Source organism: Hibiscus syriacus, unplaced genomic scaffold (assembly GCF_006381635.1).
Source record: "Hibiscus syriacus cultivar Baekdansim isolate YM2019G1 unplaced genomic scaffold, ASM638163v2 tig00110893_pilon, whole genome shotgun sequence".
Classification (NCBI taxonomy): domain Eukaryota; kingdom Viridiplantae; phylum Streptophyta; class Magnoliopsida; order Malvales; family Malvaceae; genus Hibiscus; species Hibiscus syriacus.
This window is the reverse complement of record NW_024062901.1, coordinates 1241321-1253552: the sequence shown is the minus strand read 5'-3', so window position 1 is coordinate 1253552 and position 12232 is coordinate 1241321. Positions and strand designations below refer to the sequence as shown.

General features: G+C 33.7%; 2 pseudogenes; one reads left to right on the top strand and one right to left on the bottom strand.

Annotated features, from left to right (window-relative positions):
* The first annotated feature begins 618 nt into the window (after positions 1-618).
* Positions 619-1998, top strand: LOC120145357 (annotated as a pseudogene).
* A 4845-nt stretch (positions 1999-6843) lies between these two features.
* On the bottom strand, positions 6844-9999 carry LOC120145095 (annotated as a pseudogene).
* Between the last annotated feature and the right edge of the window lie 2233 nt (positions 10000-12232).

The following is a 12232-nucleotide window of genomic DNA, read 5'->3' as shown; positions in this document are numbered from 1 at the left end:
ATTATTTTTGGTTGAAGTGTTAAGGTTAAAATATGGAATATTTGAATTAAGGTTAAAATTAAAAGATTCTATCTCAAAATTAATATTTAAAAAATCTTGCAAACAATTGTTAAAAAATATTTTCTTAAATTAAATTAAAAAAGAATAAATAAATTTTATTGGATATAGTTGTTTTAATTTTAGTTGCAAAAGAACTCAACAATCAATGTATACAGGTTTTCGAGTGATGATAAATTCAATGGTTTTATGATTTTGATAAACCCAACAAATACCAGAATAGGATGGATTATTTAGCAAAAATATTGAACTATATTTAAATTATTTAAAAATATATAAAAAAGATTCAGTATTAAAATAATAATAAATTAATAGTTTGATCTAAAATTGCTTTTCTGACAAACCCAAACATTATAAATTTAATTTTTTTCAAAAGTATTGTTCAACTCAATTTCAAAAACACTTTTAATTTGAATAATTATCATTTAACACTTCTTATGCATGCAAGAGAATATTAATAATATTATTTTTCCTCGTTCAATCTACATATTTTTTATATAAAAATCAATCACTTTTCACATCATCTATCCAAAGAGTTGACTGATCTGTATATTCGTATATAATCTGAATATTCTCGCCTTGTTCTTTCTTCTTTGTGGCCATGTTCTGGGTTTGGTTCTGAACTCAGCAGTGTATTGTAATGGCGGAAAGACCAGCGTCTACGTTAGGAAAGCGGAGAAAACAGAGGATATGCCACTCGACAGTGATGTTTTCCGAGTTCCCCCAGGCTATAATGCACCTCAACAGGTTTTCTTTTTCTCTTTTGCATTTTGTTTATATATATATATATATGTGTGTGTGTGTGTGTGTAAGATTTGGGGTTTGAATTTTAAGGTGCATATAACACAAGGAGATCATGATGGCAAAGCTGTGATTGTTTCATGGGTGACCGAGGATGAACCGGGTTCCAGTGCTGTTCTTTACTGGAGTGAAAACACCAAGCTCAAGAAAAAGGCTCAAGGCAAATTCTTACCTATAAGTTCTACAATTACACCTCTGGTTATTATCACTGTACCATCAGAAATCTAGAGGTAAATTTATATTCATAGTCTGGTCTATATAGTACTGAGTACTATAACTTCTTAGTTGATCATATCAGTTTTCAAGTAATCGAGTTTCGGCGGCATTCTTGATATTCGATTCCGAGTCCTTTTTTATTTCGTTGTTGAATGTTTTTGCAAATTGCAGTACAACACCAGATACTACTATGAGGTTGGTTTGGATCATACTAGGAGAACATTCTGGTTTACAACTCCTCCTGCAGTTGGTCCCAATGTCCCATATACATTTGGCCTCATCGGTATGTGAAACCTTGGTTAATGTGTATGCATGTATGTATGTGCATGTATGGTCATTGCTCATGTGATGATGTATGAGATTGGAATCATTATGCAGGGGATCTGGGGCAGAGCTTTGATTCGAATAGCACATTGACACATTATGAGCAGAACCCACAGAAAGGCCAGACAGTATTGTTGGGGATCTTTCTTACGCAGATAAATATCCCAATCATGATAATATAAGATGGGATTCATGGGGAAGGTTTGTTGAGCGAAGTGTTGCATATCAACCATGGATATGGACTGCCGGAAATCATGAGATCGACTTCGCCCCTGAAATCGTAAGCATTAATTTCTTTTTATATGCTCACAGCATGAGCCGATGAGCCCGGTGACGGTTTGAATTTTATACTGTTTTGTGCTTTGGTAACAACATGATTGTGGGCTCCTCTTGCAGGGTGAAAAGAAGCCTTTTAAGCCTTACACTCACCGGTATCATGTTCCTTTTCAAGCATCGAACAGTACCATGCCGTTTTGGTACTCGATAAAGAGAGCTTCGGCGTACATCATAGTCTTGTCTTCGTATTCGGCCTATGGTATCAAACATAAATCTTCTGTGTGGTTATACACTTGTATGCTGATTGCTGAATTCATCTGGTAACTTATCAATGATTCTACTGCAGGTAAAACACTCTCAGTACAAATGGCTTGAAGCAGAGCTACCAAAAGTTAACAGGAGCGAAACACCATGGTTAATAGTTCTCATGCATTCTCCATGGTATAACAGCTACAAACTACCATTACATGGAAGGAGAATCATGAGAGTAATATACGAGCCTTGGTTCGTGCAGTACAAAGTCGATGTCGTATTTGCCGGCCACGTCCACGCCTATGAACGATCCGTAAGCTCTTCACTATATTATTATGTTCTAGAGTTGGTTGATTACTGATTTAGTATATTACAGGAACGTGTATCCAACATTGCATACAATGTTGTAAATGGCATATGCACTCCTGTGAAGGACCAATCTGCACCGGTATACATCACGATCGGTGACGGAGGGAATCTCGAAGGCTTAGCACCAAGTAGAGCTTCTTCTTTCTGAAGTATATGATTGTTTCATACATAATTGTTACTATGATTGAGGTCGAATGCTTGGCTTTTTTTTTTGTATTTGCAGCATGACGGAGCCACAGCGGCCTATTCGGCGTATCGTGAAGCCAGCTCGGTCACGCCATTTCAATGTCAAGAACCGGACTCATGCTTATTATAGTTGGCATCGTAACCATGATGGATATGCAGTTGAAGCTGATTCGATGTGGTTTTACAACAGATCTGGCATCCAGTTGATGAGTCTTCAACCTCACAATGAGAATTACATGTTGTGTTTCCATTTTTACAAATTTATTGTTGTTAGGATAAAAGAAAACATTATCGTAATTTATTTATATATTGTCTTTAATTTGGTAGACATGAATGAGCAACTTTCGTTATTGGTATTGGCACAGGCATGTGATCCTTTCCTCCTTTCTTACCATCCAATCACATTCGCATCTTAGCTTCCTTTCACCTACTGTTAAGTTAGACGACTATAAATTAAATATACACGTATATTAACATTTAATTAATAACTCGAGATTTAAAATTTAATAATGAAAAAGAAATGCATTAATATTAAGATCAGTTTGAAGTGTAATTATTAAGTAACTAGTTAGAAGGGTATACAAATGGTCTGGACCAAAGGGATTACTTCGTTGAGTCATTTAATTATTAAAAGTTACAAAATATTCTCTTGACTATAGGCATTGTTTGTTGAATCCCTTGACTATTAAAAGTTACAAAATGATAATTGATTATCATATGTTCTAAATTTATCATTTTCCATAAAAAATTGACGATTGTCTTGGTTGGATGTTAACTGTTGCCTGAGAAATGATATCTTTTGAAATTTTGTGATCAGATTTTATCATATTACAATCAATCAAGGGACTTAATAAAGTAACATCGTATAATCAGGGGACCATTAAATAACTTTAATAACTGGGAGACCTAACAAAGCTCCGCTGATATGATCACCAATGGCAAGGACCGAGACGAATTCCTAGTGGACCTATTACACGTGCAAGGGTAAGAAGTTTCAAGCAGCCATGGGAACTTATTTGTCAAGCTTGGGACGTGAGAAATGAAACACCAAGTTTTGAGGGAGGATTACCATCTTTTACTTGTGCATGAATTTACATGAGTAATTAAGTTTGCATGAAATAAATTCTCAAGAATAAATAACATGCTACTTCATTCAAAGCATGAACATTAGGCTTGTTTAAGCATGCAGTTTCTTTAAAGCAAGCTATTTCATTTAAGTATGGTCTTCATTCAATAAAGCTAGTTTAATAATTAAATAGTTCATTAATCAAACTCTCCTTTAATGTTTGCATGACATGTTTATTCTTAATTTTATTTAAGTATGAACATTTTCTATTGTGTCTAGTGTATGAGAGATGAACAATCACATCAAATGCAAGAATATCAGTCAGTTTTCTTTCATTTTTGGATGTGATACAGATGTGTTTGGATCCTGAAATCAATGGATATTATTCTTGTTTCTCTTAGCTTTCCAACGCCTTTGAATCACCTCAATCCGATACCAAGAGCTTGAGATATGATCAATTTACGGAGATAGTGCTGGAATTTCATTACGGGAATTACATGGAAGGAAGGTTGGACATTCAAAGGACTCTCCAGATTTATTTTTAAAGTGCATGGATGACCAACATACATTCATGGGCTGTATTAAGAGCAATTAAGTCCTTTATCATCATTTTAAGGCTATTCAAATTCTGCAAGTAAGATATGCAATGAAGACTTCTTTATCATCTTTTGAGAAACCATTCAAATTTCAAAGAGACATACATTAAAGGTCTACTTTATTCTCATCATTAAGACATTGAAGAAGGATAAATGACATGAAGATGAGCATGGAAATCCAAGAGACACTCTCCCTTAGACGCATAGGATGTGTACATACATCAAGGTGTCCACATTGATCCTCCTTATTTCATACGTGAGCAAGTCAAGGAAGTTCAAGAGTCTCCCTCTCCTTTGGATGAAATTAAGTCTAGATTCAGCCTCAATAGTGTCCAAATTCATACTAGACTCTAGAATATTTAGCCACTTAAGAGAAAGAATAAACAAATCATTCATGAGCATTCATCACCATTAAGATGAAGCATTCATCTCTTTTGTATGAACCTTTAATATCCAGCCTAAAAGCACTATAAATAGGCTTAATCCTTTCATTGTAATCACAACTTTGATATATAAAATTCCTCTTTGAGAGTTACTTTCTTTCTAGTTCTTTTGAAAAAAATTATCGGCTTCAAGTTTGTCTTTTGGTTTTCATCCATTTCATTTATTTATAACGTTGGTTCCTAGCACCTTTATAACTAGAGGGTCACGTTTCATCCCATACCATTTCAATCCATCATTTTATATTGTTGGTTCCTAGCTATATAGCTAGTGAATCACAATCCACCTTTCTTTCTTCCATATACATCCCGCGTCATTTACATCCATCACCTTCACCATTTCCTTTTCATCAAACTACAATTTTCATCACCTTCCCACTATATCCAAATCAGTATAATCATCTCATCATCTTCCTTATTCATCCAAAACAAACATCTAACTTATCGTCATATACTTCTCATCTTATCAAGTTTCATTTCAGAACACAATTACAAGTTCAACGCTTACTAAAATCAAGATTTCACATATAATTCGATAATCATCACAACCGGGTTCATATCATTCATCCTATAGTTAAGGGACCATTTGTGTACTTTACCCTTTAAAATTTAAAGATTTAAGATTTGGTGAGTCTAATTTTAAAAATTGAGGAATTTATAAAGTTTTTTAATCAAAAAATAGGGACCATAGTTCAATTTATCTAATTTGAAAATTGAAAAAAACTCGAGAATGTTTAAGTCAATAAAATGAGAGGTTTAAGCCAATAAAATGAGAGGTTTAAGTCTCGATTTTTTTTAATTCTAAAATTGACAAAGTCGTAAAAAAATATTTAAACTGCAAAAATATGAAGAGGCAAATGTAATTTTCCTAATTTAAGTACGAAGTACTTGGAACAATGATACTTAATTTGGACTAAACTTTGTCAAATTGGTCTATACTTATTTTTAGGTCAAACTAATCTAAACTTGACAAGTATGAATAAATTAGTGCTTGAATTTTATTTGGGTCAATTTGATTTTACTTGGGTCAATTTGGACTAAAACTTGACAGGTTTGATCGACTCTCAGAATTTTTAGAATCAAGTTAATTACTGGATTTAATAAATTAAATGAAATTCACTCTTGAACTCTCTATAAACACATTGTGTGAAAGACAGTGCGGGCGGAGCTAGTCAAGTTGATTCAACCTTCAATGTAGCTTGGTCTCCTCCAGGGCGTGAAAGCTTACATGGATGGAGCTAGTCAAGGTAATTCGGGGATCTCAGGAGCAGGCGGTATTTTTAGAGGCGAAACTGCTGAGTGGGCCTTGGGTTTCCGGCGCACTTGGGTATTTGTACAAATGTAGCTGCTGAGCTTCATGCAATAAAATCAGATTGATAATTGCATGGGCGGTATTTGAGAGGCGAAAACTGCTGAGTGGGTCTTGGGTTTCACGACGCACTTGGGTATTTGTATAAATGTAGCTGCCGAGCTTCATGCAATTAAAGTCGGATTTGACAATTGCAGGGGATCATGGCTTCCGTAACATTGTGTGCGAGGGTGGATGCTCGGGTGGTCTCCAGCTGATCGAGAAGGGCAATAAAGTTGCTCGTCCTTTGGGGATAATTATAGAAGACATTCGATGTCTTTAAACGCGCCAATGGGATCTTGAATTCCAACACGTCTACCGGGAACGAAACTTATGTGCTGACATTCTCTCGAAAATGGGGTGTTCTCTCGAAGAGGAGTTGGTTATATTTGATGCTCCACCGACGCATATATTATCTTTCTTGAACGCTGATAGCAGGGGATATCATTTCCCAGATGCTACACTCCCTTCCTTCGTACTTTTAAGTACCAAGCAATTTGCATCAAATTAGATGGTTGGAAAGCAATCTAATTTAATCATTCAAGATGGTCAATTTCTAAGGACGAAAATGAAATGCAGTAAAACAATATTCCCCATCTTAAAACAAAAAAGGAAATAAGGATTGGGCGAGAATTTTATTTACCTATATTTATAATTATTTTAATGTCATCACAAATTAATTGTAGTCTAATTGATTAGTATATTGGGTTCTCGCCCGAAATTACCGGCAACGAAATAAAATATTTTAAATCTTATAATCATCAACATATTTAATCATAACTCCTCTCTTGGCGAATTGTTAATTCTCTTCGTATGTATTCAATTGGCAAAAATTCAAAATCCGAATAAACAATGCAAGAGCCAGGCAAACAAGACAACCAAATAACCAACATAGCAGCATTTGATATACCTATCAAAACCCAAAAATCTATGGCTCCATTTTTAATTTACAAACAGTTTTAGATTATCCACAAACCTAATAACCCATTGAGAGATAAAAGGGGAACCTACATCTTGATACATACAACCAAAACACTGCTGGCTTCTACTGTCTAGCCCTCAAACTATATAAAACAGGGCATAAGTTTTCAAACCAATGTCGACACAAGGATTATGAACTTACGAGGAAGCCTACCGCATGGTTAACAGTGAGAAAACCAGTGTCGGGACTAAAAAAGCTAGGTTTATATGTACTTTCTTTTTCACCTCCTCAGCCGTTTTGTATCCACCTGAAAATAATAATTAATAATGATGTTTATGAATAGTAATACATGCCAGCTAACACAAATATGGTAATAACATTGGCATGGTTGAAACAGACTTAAACAATACAAAAAAATAACCCATAAGGTCATAACAGCACCTACATTCTCAAAGAAGATATAAACCGTGGAGTACCGGAAAAAGGATAGAACCGCAAGGAAGCCAGAATACCTTTGTATCCAAGGGTCTGGAAGTGGAATGGGAATTCTGCAATTTGTTCTGACCTTCAGAAGAGCAGCTTTCACAAAAGAAGTGGTCGAGTCTTTCAGCCTCCTCCGCTGTCATTCTATACAAGCAGGATGAAACCTGAATCAAAAGTACTATGCTGAATATGGCAAGCATGCCTGATAAATTGGTTGCATTTTGTTCGAGTAGAATAAAAATGAGCCTTTGAAATTTGATATGAAAGTAAATCAGACAAAAATGTCTTTCCTGAACTGGCTAATAATACTTCAGAAATCTTAAATTTCTTAACAAGGATCAAACACAAAGCTCACCCTAGGAAGCTACATGAAGTGAAAAATGTAATAAGAATCTGTCCATTAACATGTTACAACAAAGTGTATATGTCTTAATAACCCAAAATACGAACATCAATTGACACAAAATTAAAGTTCAGCAACAACTCCAAATTTTCCTACTTCAATGCTATCTGGGTTTTCGCTTTAAATCTACCAACTCAATGCCAATAATTCATGATACAAATAAATCCAGAGCTACTCGAGTGAAAGCTGTATCTAAGAAAAGACCATGCATCAAACAGTTTATATCAACATGATTAACTACAATTATATCAAAACAATGTCAAGCTTAGGGCCAGCACCTTGACATAACCTTATAATTGAGAACCATGTGTCCCGCCTTTTATGTCTTTGTGTCAAGTGAAGGACAACAAAGACTTTGGTTACATCATGACTGTATAAATGCCTTTGGTTACATCATGACTGTATATATTAGAATTTTAGTGGGTTATTAATGAGTGAATTTATGTTGTGCATGTCTGGGATAATTTCCATAGCTCCACAAGAAGAATCGAAGGTTGGAATTCCCGTGGCAGGAAGAAGGCTAACTAAGCCTCATTTGGGCTTGAGCAGGTTACTTTGGTAACCTAAAGTATAGGTGAGTGCATCATAATTCTACAAACTGAAATATATACACAGATAAAATTCTGTTTCCAAAGCAGAAAAGGCGAGGAAGGGATCATAATTCCACTACAGGGCCAAACTTTAGAACTTGTTTAACCAATTTTGCGCCAGTCACAAGTGGCAGCTAAATAATACCAGTTCTGGTTCTCTAAAGAAAGACCTGCTGATAAGTGACAACTAAAATATAGTCTATATGCCACTCTATTTAACTTTTTATATCCTCGAACAGATCTATGAGAACGGATTTCATACAACTATCTTCACAAGCATCCGACTTACCAGTCACTGCAACCTTCACATTGAACCATTAGGTCATCGGGATTGTAAGGCATCTCACACTTGCAATAACTGCCACATTACAGTAACAAACCAGAAAAGGTAAAAAAAAGTAGAATAATCTAAAACCCAAAATTGCAAAACACTATTTAAAATTAAGTAAAAATGTTTACTTGATCTAACCATTTCCATCCAATGCCTTTCATTTAGATCAATGAAATTTTAATAATTTAGGAACACTGAATTATGCTAATCTAATTACACCAAAATACAATGTGTTATCATGAGAAACCATATGAAAATGTGAATCTGAGTAAACCCTATATCATAATGCACTAGGCAAAATTAACTTACATTTTTCCTGGACATAAATTAAACCACTAAGATTTTTCGACCTTAAGGCTTCAGAATTCATAATTAAGCAATTCAATCGGTAGTTATTCACATGAATTAAATCAAACATAAAGCATAAAAAAATAATATTTTTTCTAATATTCAAGTCAACATTAATCACTCATATTGACTAACTTAGTCTTAATCAAGCAATTAGCGGATGAAAATCATTAGAAATACATTAACAAAAACGCCAATTAAGCCGTGGAAGTATAAATTTTGAGAGAAAGAAAAGAAATACATATGAACTCTATCAGATATTTATAACAAAATAAAAAGAAGGGGAAAAAAAGGCATACACAGCAACGCGATCAGGGTTGAAAGCACAGTGCGGGAATTATATTCGAAACGACAGAAGAAATCATCATTTCCGACGGCCTCAAGCTTGGTATAGCTCTTGAAACTATGGACCGTACACTTTCCTTCGATTGTATCAGCGCTTTGCACATCGTAATGATCGGACAAAAAGAGCTCCTTAGATCCATGGAACTGCCTCCGCCCTCCGATCGACTCCTCCGGCCTGTAGTACCACCTGGCAAGCACCTTCACATTCCCACCACGTGCGTCAGCATCGATCCGCTCGATTCTCGCCACGTACTGCGGGTTTGAATGATCCGCTGGTCTCATCAACACGCAATTACCAGCTGCCAATCACCACCACAAGTTTAAGGGAAAAAGAACAAACAAACAAACCTTAATCCTTAAATTTCTCAATTTTTTCTTTTTCATTTTGGTTGCTTACCTTTAATTGTCTTGTTGATGTGTTTGACTGTGTAAGACTCTAGAGGTCTCTTCGGAGCTCTAGCTTTGGCCATGGAAGAAGAAGGAGAGAGAACAGAACAGAAGGAAAACTAAACGACAATTGCTTCAGAGAAAATACAATACAAACTACAAAGGCATGCACAAGGACAATAGAGAGATTGTGGGCCGACAGAAATTGAAATTGATTTTTTTTTTTGGACGGAGGTACGTTTCGGTGTTTTTGGGGGGTTTAACTTTAACCAGCGTCGAACTTGATTTTGACCAGGATGGGATAAAAACTAATGTACGTTTGGTTTAAAGATTGTGAGATTCTTAAAAATTTATATTTCATGTTGATTGACTGGAAATTTTATTTTCGGTAATGTTTTATTACCAATAGTATATTTTTTTAGTATATTATCGGGAATGTTATACCTCTATTCCTTCAAGTATTGTAATATTACCGGCGTTTGTACTAAAATGTCCTTAAATTTTATTTTCAAAAATATCTTATTCTGTCATTGAATAATAAAAATTTTTAAAAAATTAAATTACAAATTTATCCTTAAATATTTTAATTTTACAAAAAAAATCTATAATTAAAATTCTATAAAGTTCAGAAATTAAAAAAAAAATTATCTTTCTATTAAACTTTTTTATATTTTAAATTTTGTAAAAAAAATTATATAAATATTATAAATTTAATTTTTTAAAGAAAATATAAATATTTTACGATTTGTAATATTATACAAATATATAATAAAGATAATTTGGTTAAATATACATTCCAATAATCTTTTATTCCTTTAACCAAACACGGTAATCTTACATTCCTGCTAAACCAACCAAAACACAAAATACAACATTCTTAATAATCTTATTCCTATAATTTTTATTCTCATTAATAATCATACATTCCCTCAACCAAACATACCTAGGTAGATGAGGCTCCATGTCACACTTGGGGTGGGAGTAAATTTGCTAGATTTTCAGATGGAGTGGTGGAGCGTGTATGGACGGTGACGTTTCACTTATGGAGAACTGACGGATAGGATCTGGTGCAACCAAGATTATCTTTCCAAAAGTTGAACTGATTCGCTGAATTAGTGCCACGTATATGTTTCTGGAAAGGAAATCATTTATGATAACGCCACGCAAGCTTTCTTGAACGTTTCTGTTGTTAATAGTTACCACGTATCGAATAAAATATGTAGCTTTTAGTGTTCTTTAATTATACCAATTGATAAAGTAGATCACCGTGCAGTAAATTTTAGTTTACGGTTCAAGAGATGGATAATTAATTATTTCTAAAAAAATAAAATATTAAATTATACCAAACATAAAAATTAGATATCATATTCGTAATAAAAACCGAAAGAAACTATCATAAATAAGTTGATGTAAAATCAATTTGAAAATCAAGACATTTAATGATATAGTTGGAATATTTTATTTCTAAATTTAAAAGCTGACGTTTCTCAATCATCATTTGAAGAATTTATATTGTTTCTTTTCTATAAAATTTAAAATATTTTACAAAGAAGACGTGGTTCACGTAACCTTAGCGGTCTTAAATTCTTCTAACCCCACCCTTAAGCTTCTTTTAATATTTTTAAAAGGTTTAATTCACAATTCAGTCTTTATAAAGGTCATTTTTCCACTTCCTAACTTAAATTAGTAAAATTGTAATTTAGTATAATTATAAATTTACACCTTGACCTCCATATTGATAATTTGAGTCTATGTATGTCCCTAGCATAAATTCTTCATTTTTTTGTTTAGTCCTACCCATTATTATTATTGATATATAAAATGACTTGTCGTGATAACAAATTGGATTAATAATACTTGACTGTTAATTTTTGAGATAACTATCGATATCTAATCCATTAATCGATTAATGTGGACCAGATATTGTAGAGACAAGTGTGACCCACCCGCTCCCAACCCAGTTTGCTTAATTCGTAAACATTAGAATTCAAACTCTTGATATTACCTAAGAGATCTAGTACTTCATCCTACTAGATCAATTTATTATTAGTTACTTGACTGATAATTTTGATAATAGTATATTATAAAAAAATGTAATTAATATTGTATTTCATGAATCTTTTTATCATGTTATAAATTTAATGGAACTGTTCTTTCCTAAAAAAACAAAATAAAATTCCAAAATCAATTCAAGCTAATTCTTGAGGAGAAAGTAAGGGGAGACCACAAAAGGAAAGAAAAAAGCTGGAAAATTTGCAGGTCTAAAAGCGTAAAAACCCATGTACAATGATAATAGCAGAAATGGGCAATGCCCTACTTTGTATTAAATCCCATTTGACATACTGAGTATGTCATCGTCATCTACTAATCTTTATTTTTGGGATAGACATAGACATGTCATTAAGCATCATAGCCGTTTGATTTTTGAAGCTACATAATGTATTTTTTTTGTGGGGGGGGAGGGGGGGGGCTAAAATGATAATATGTAGGGA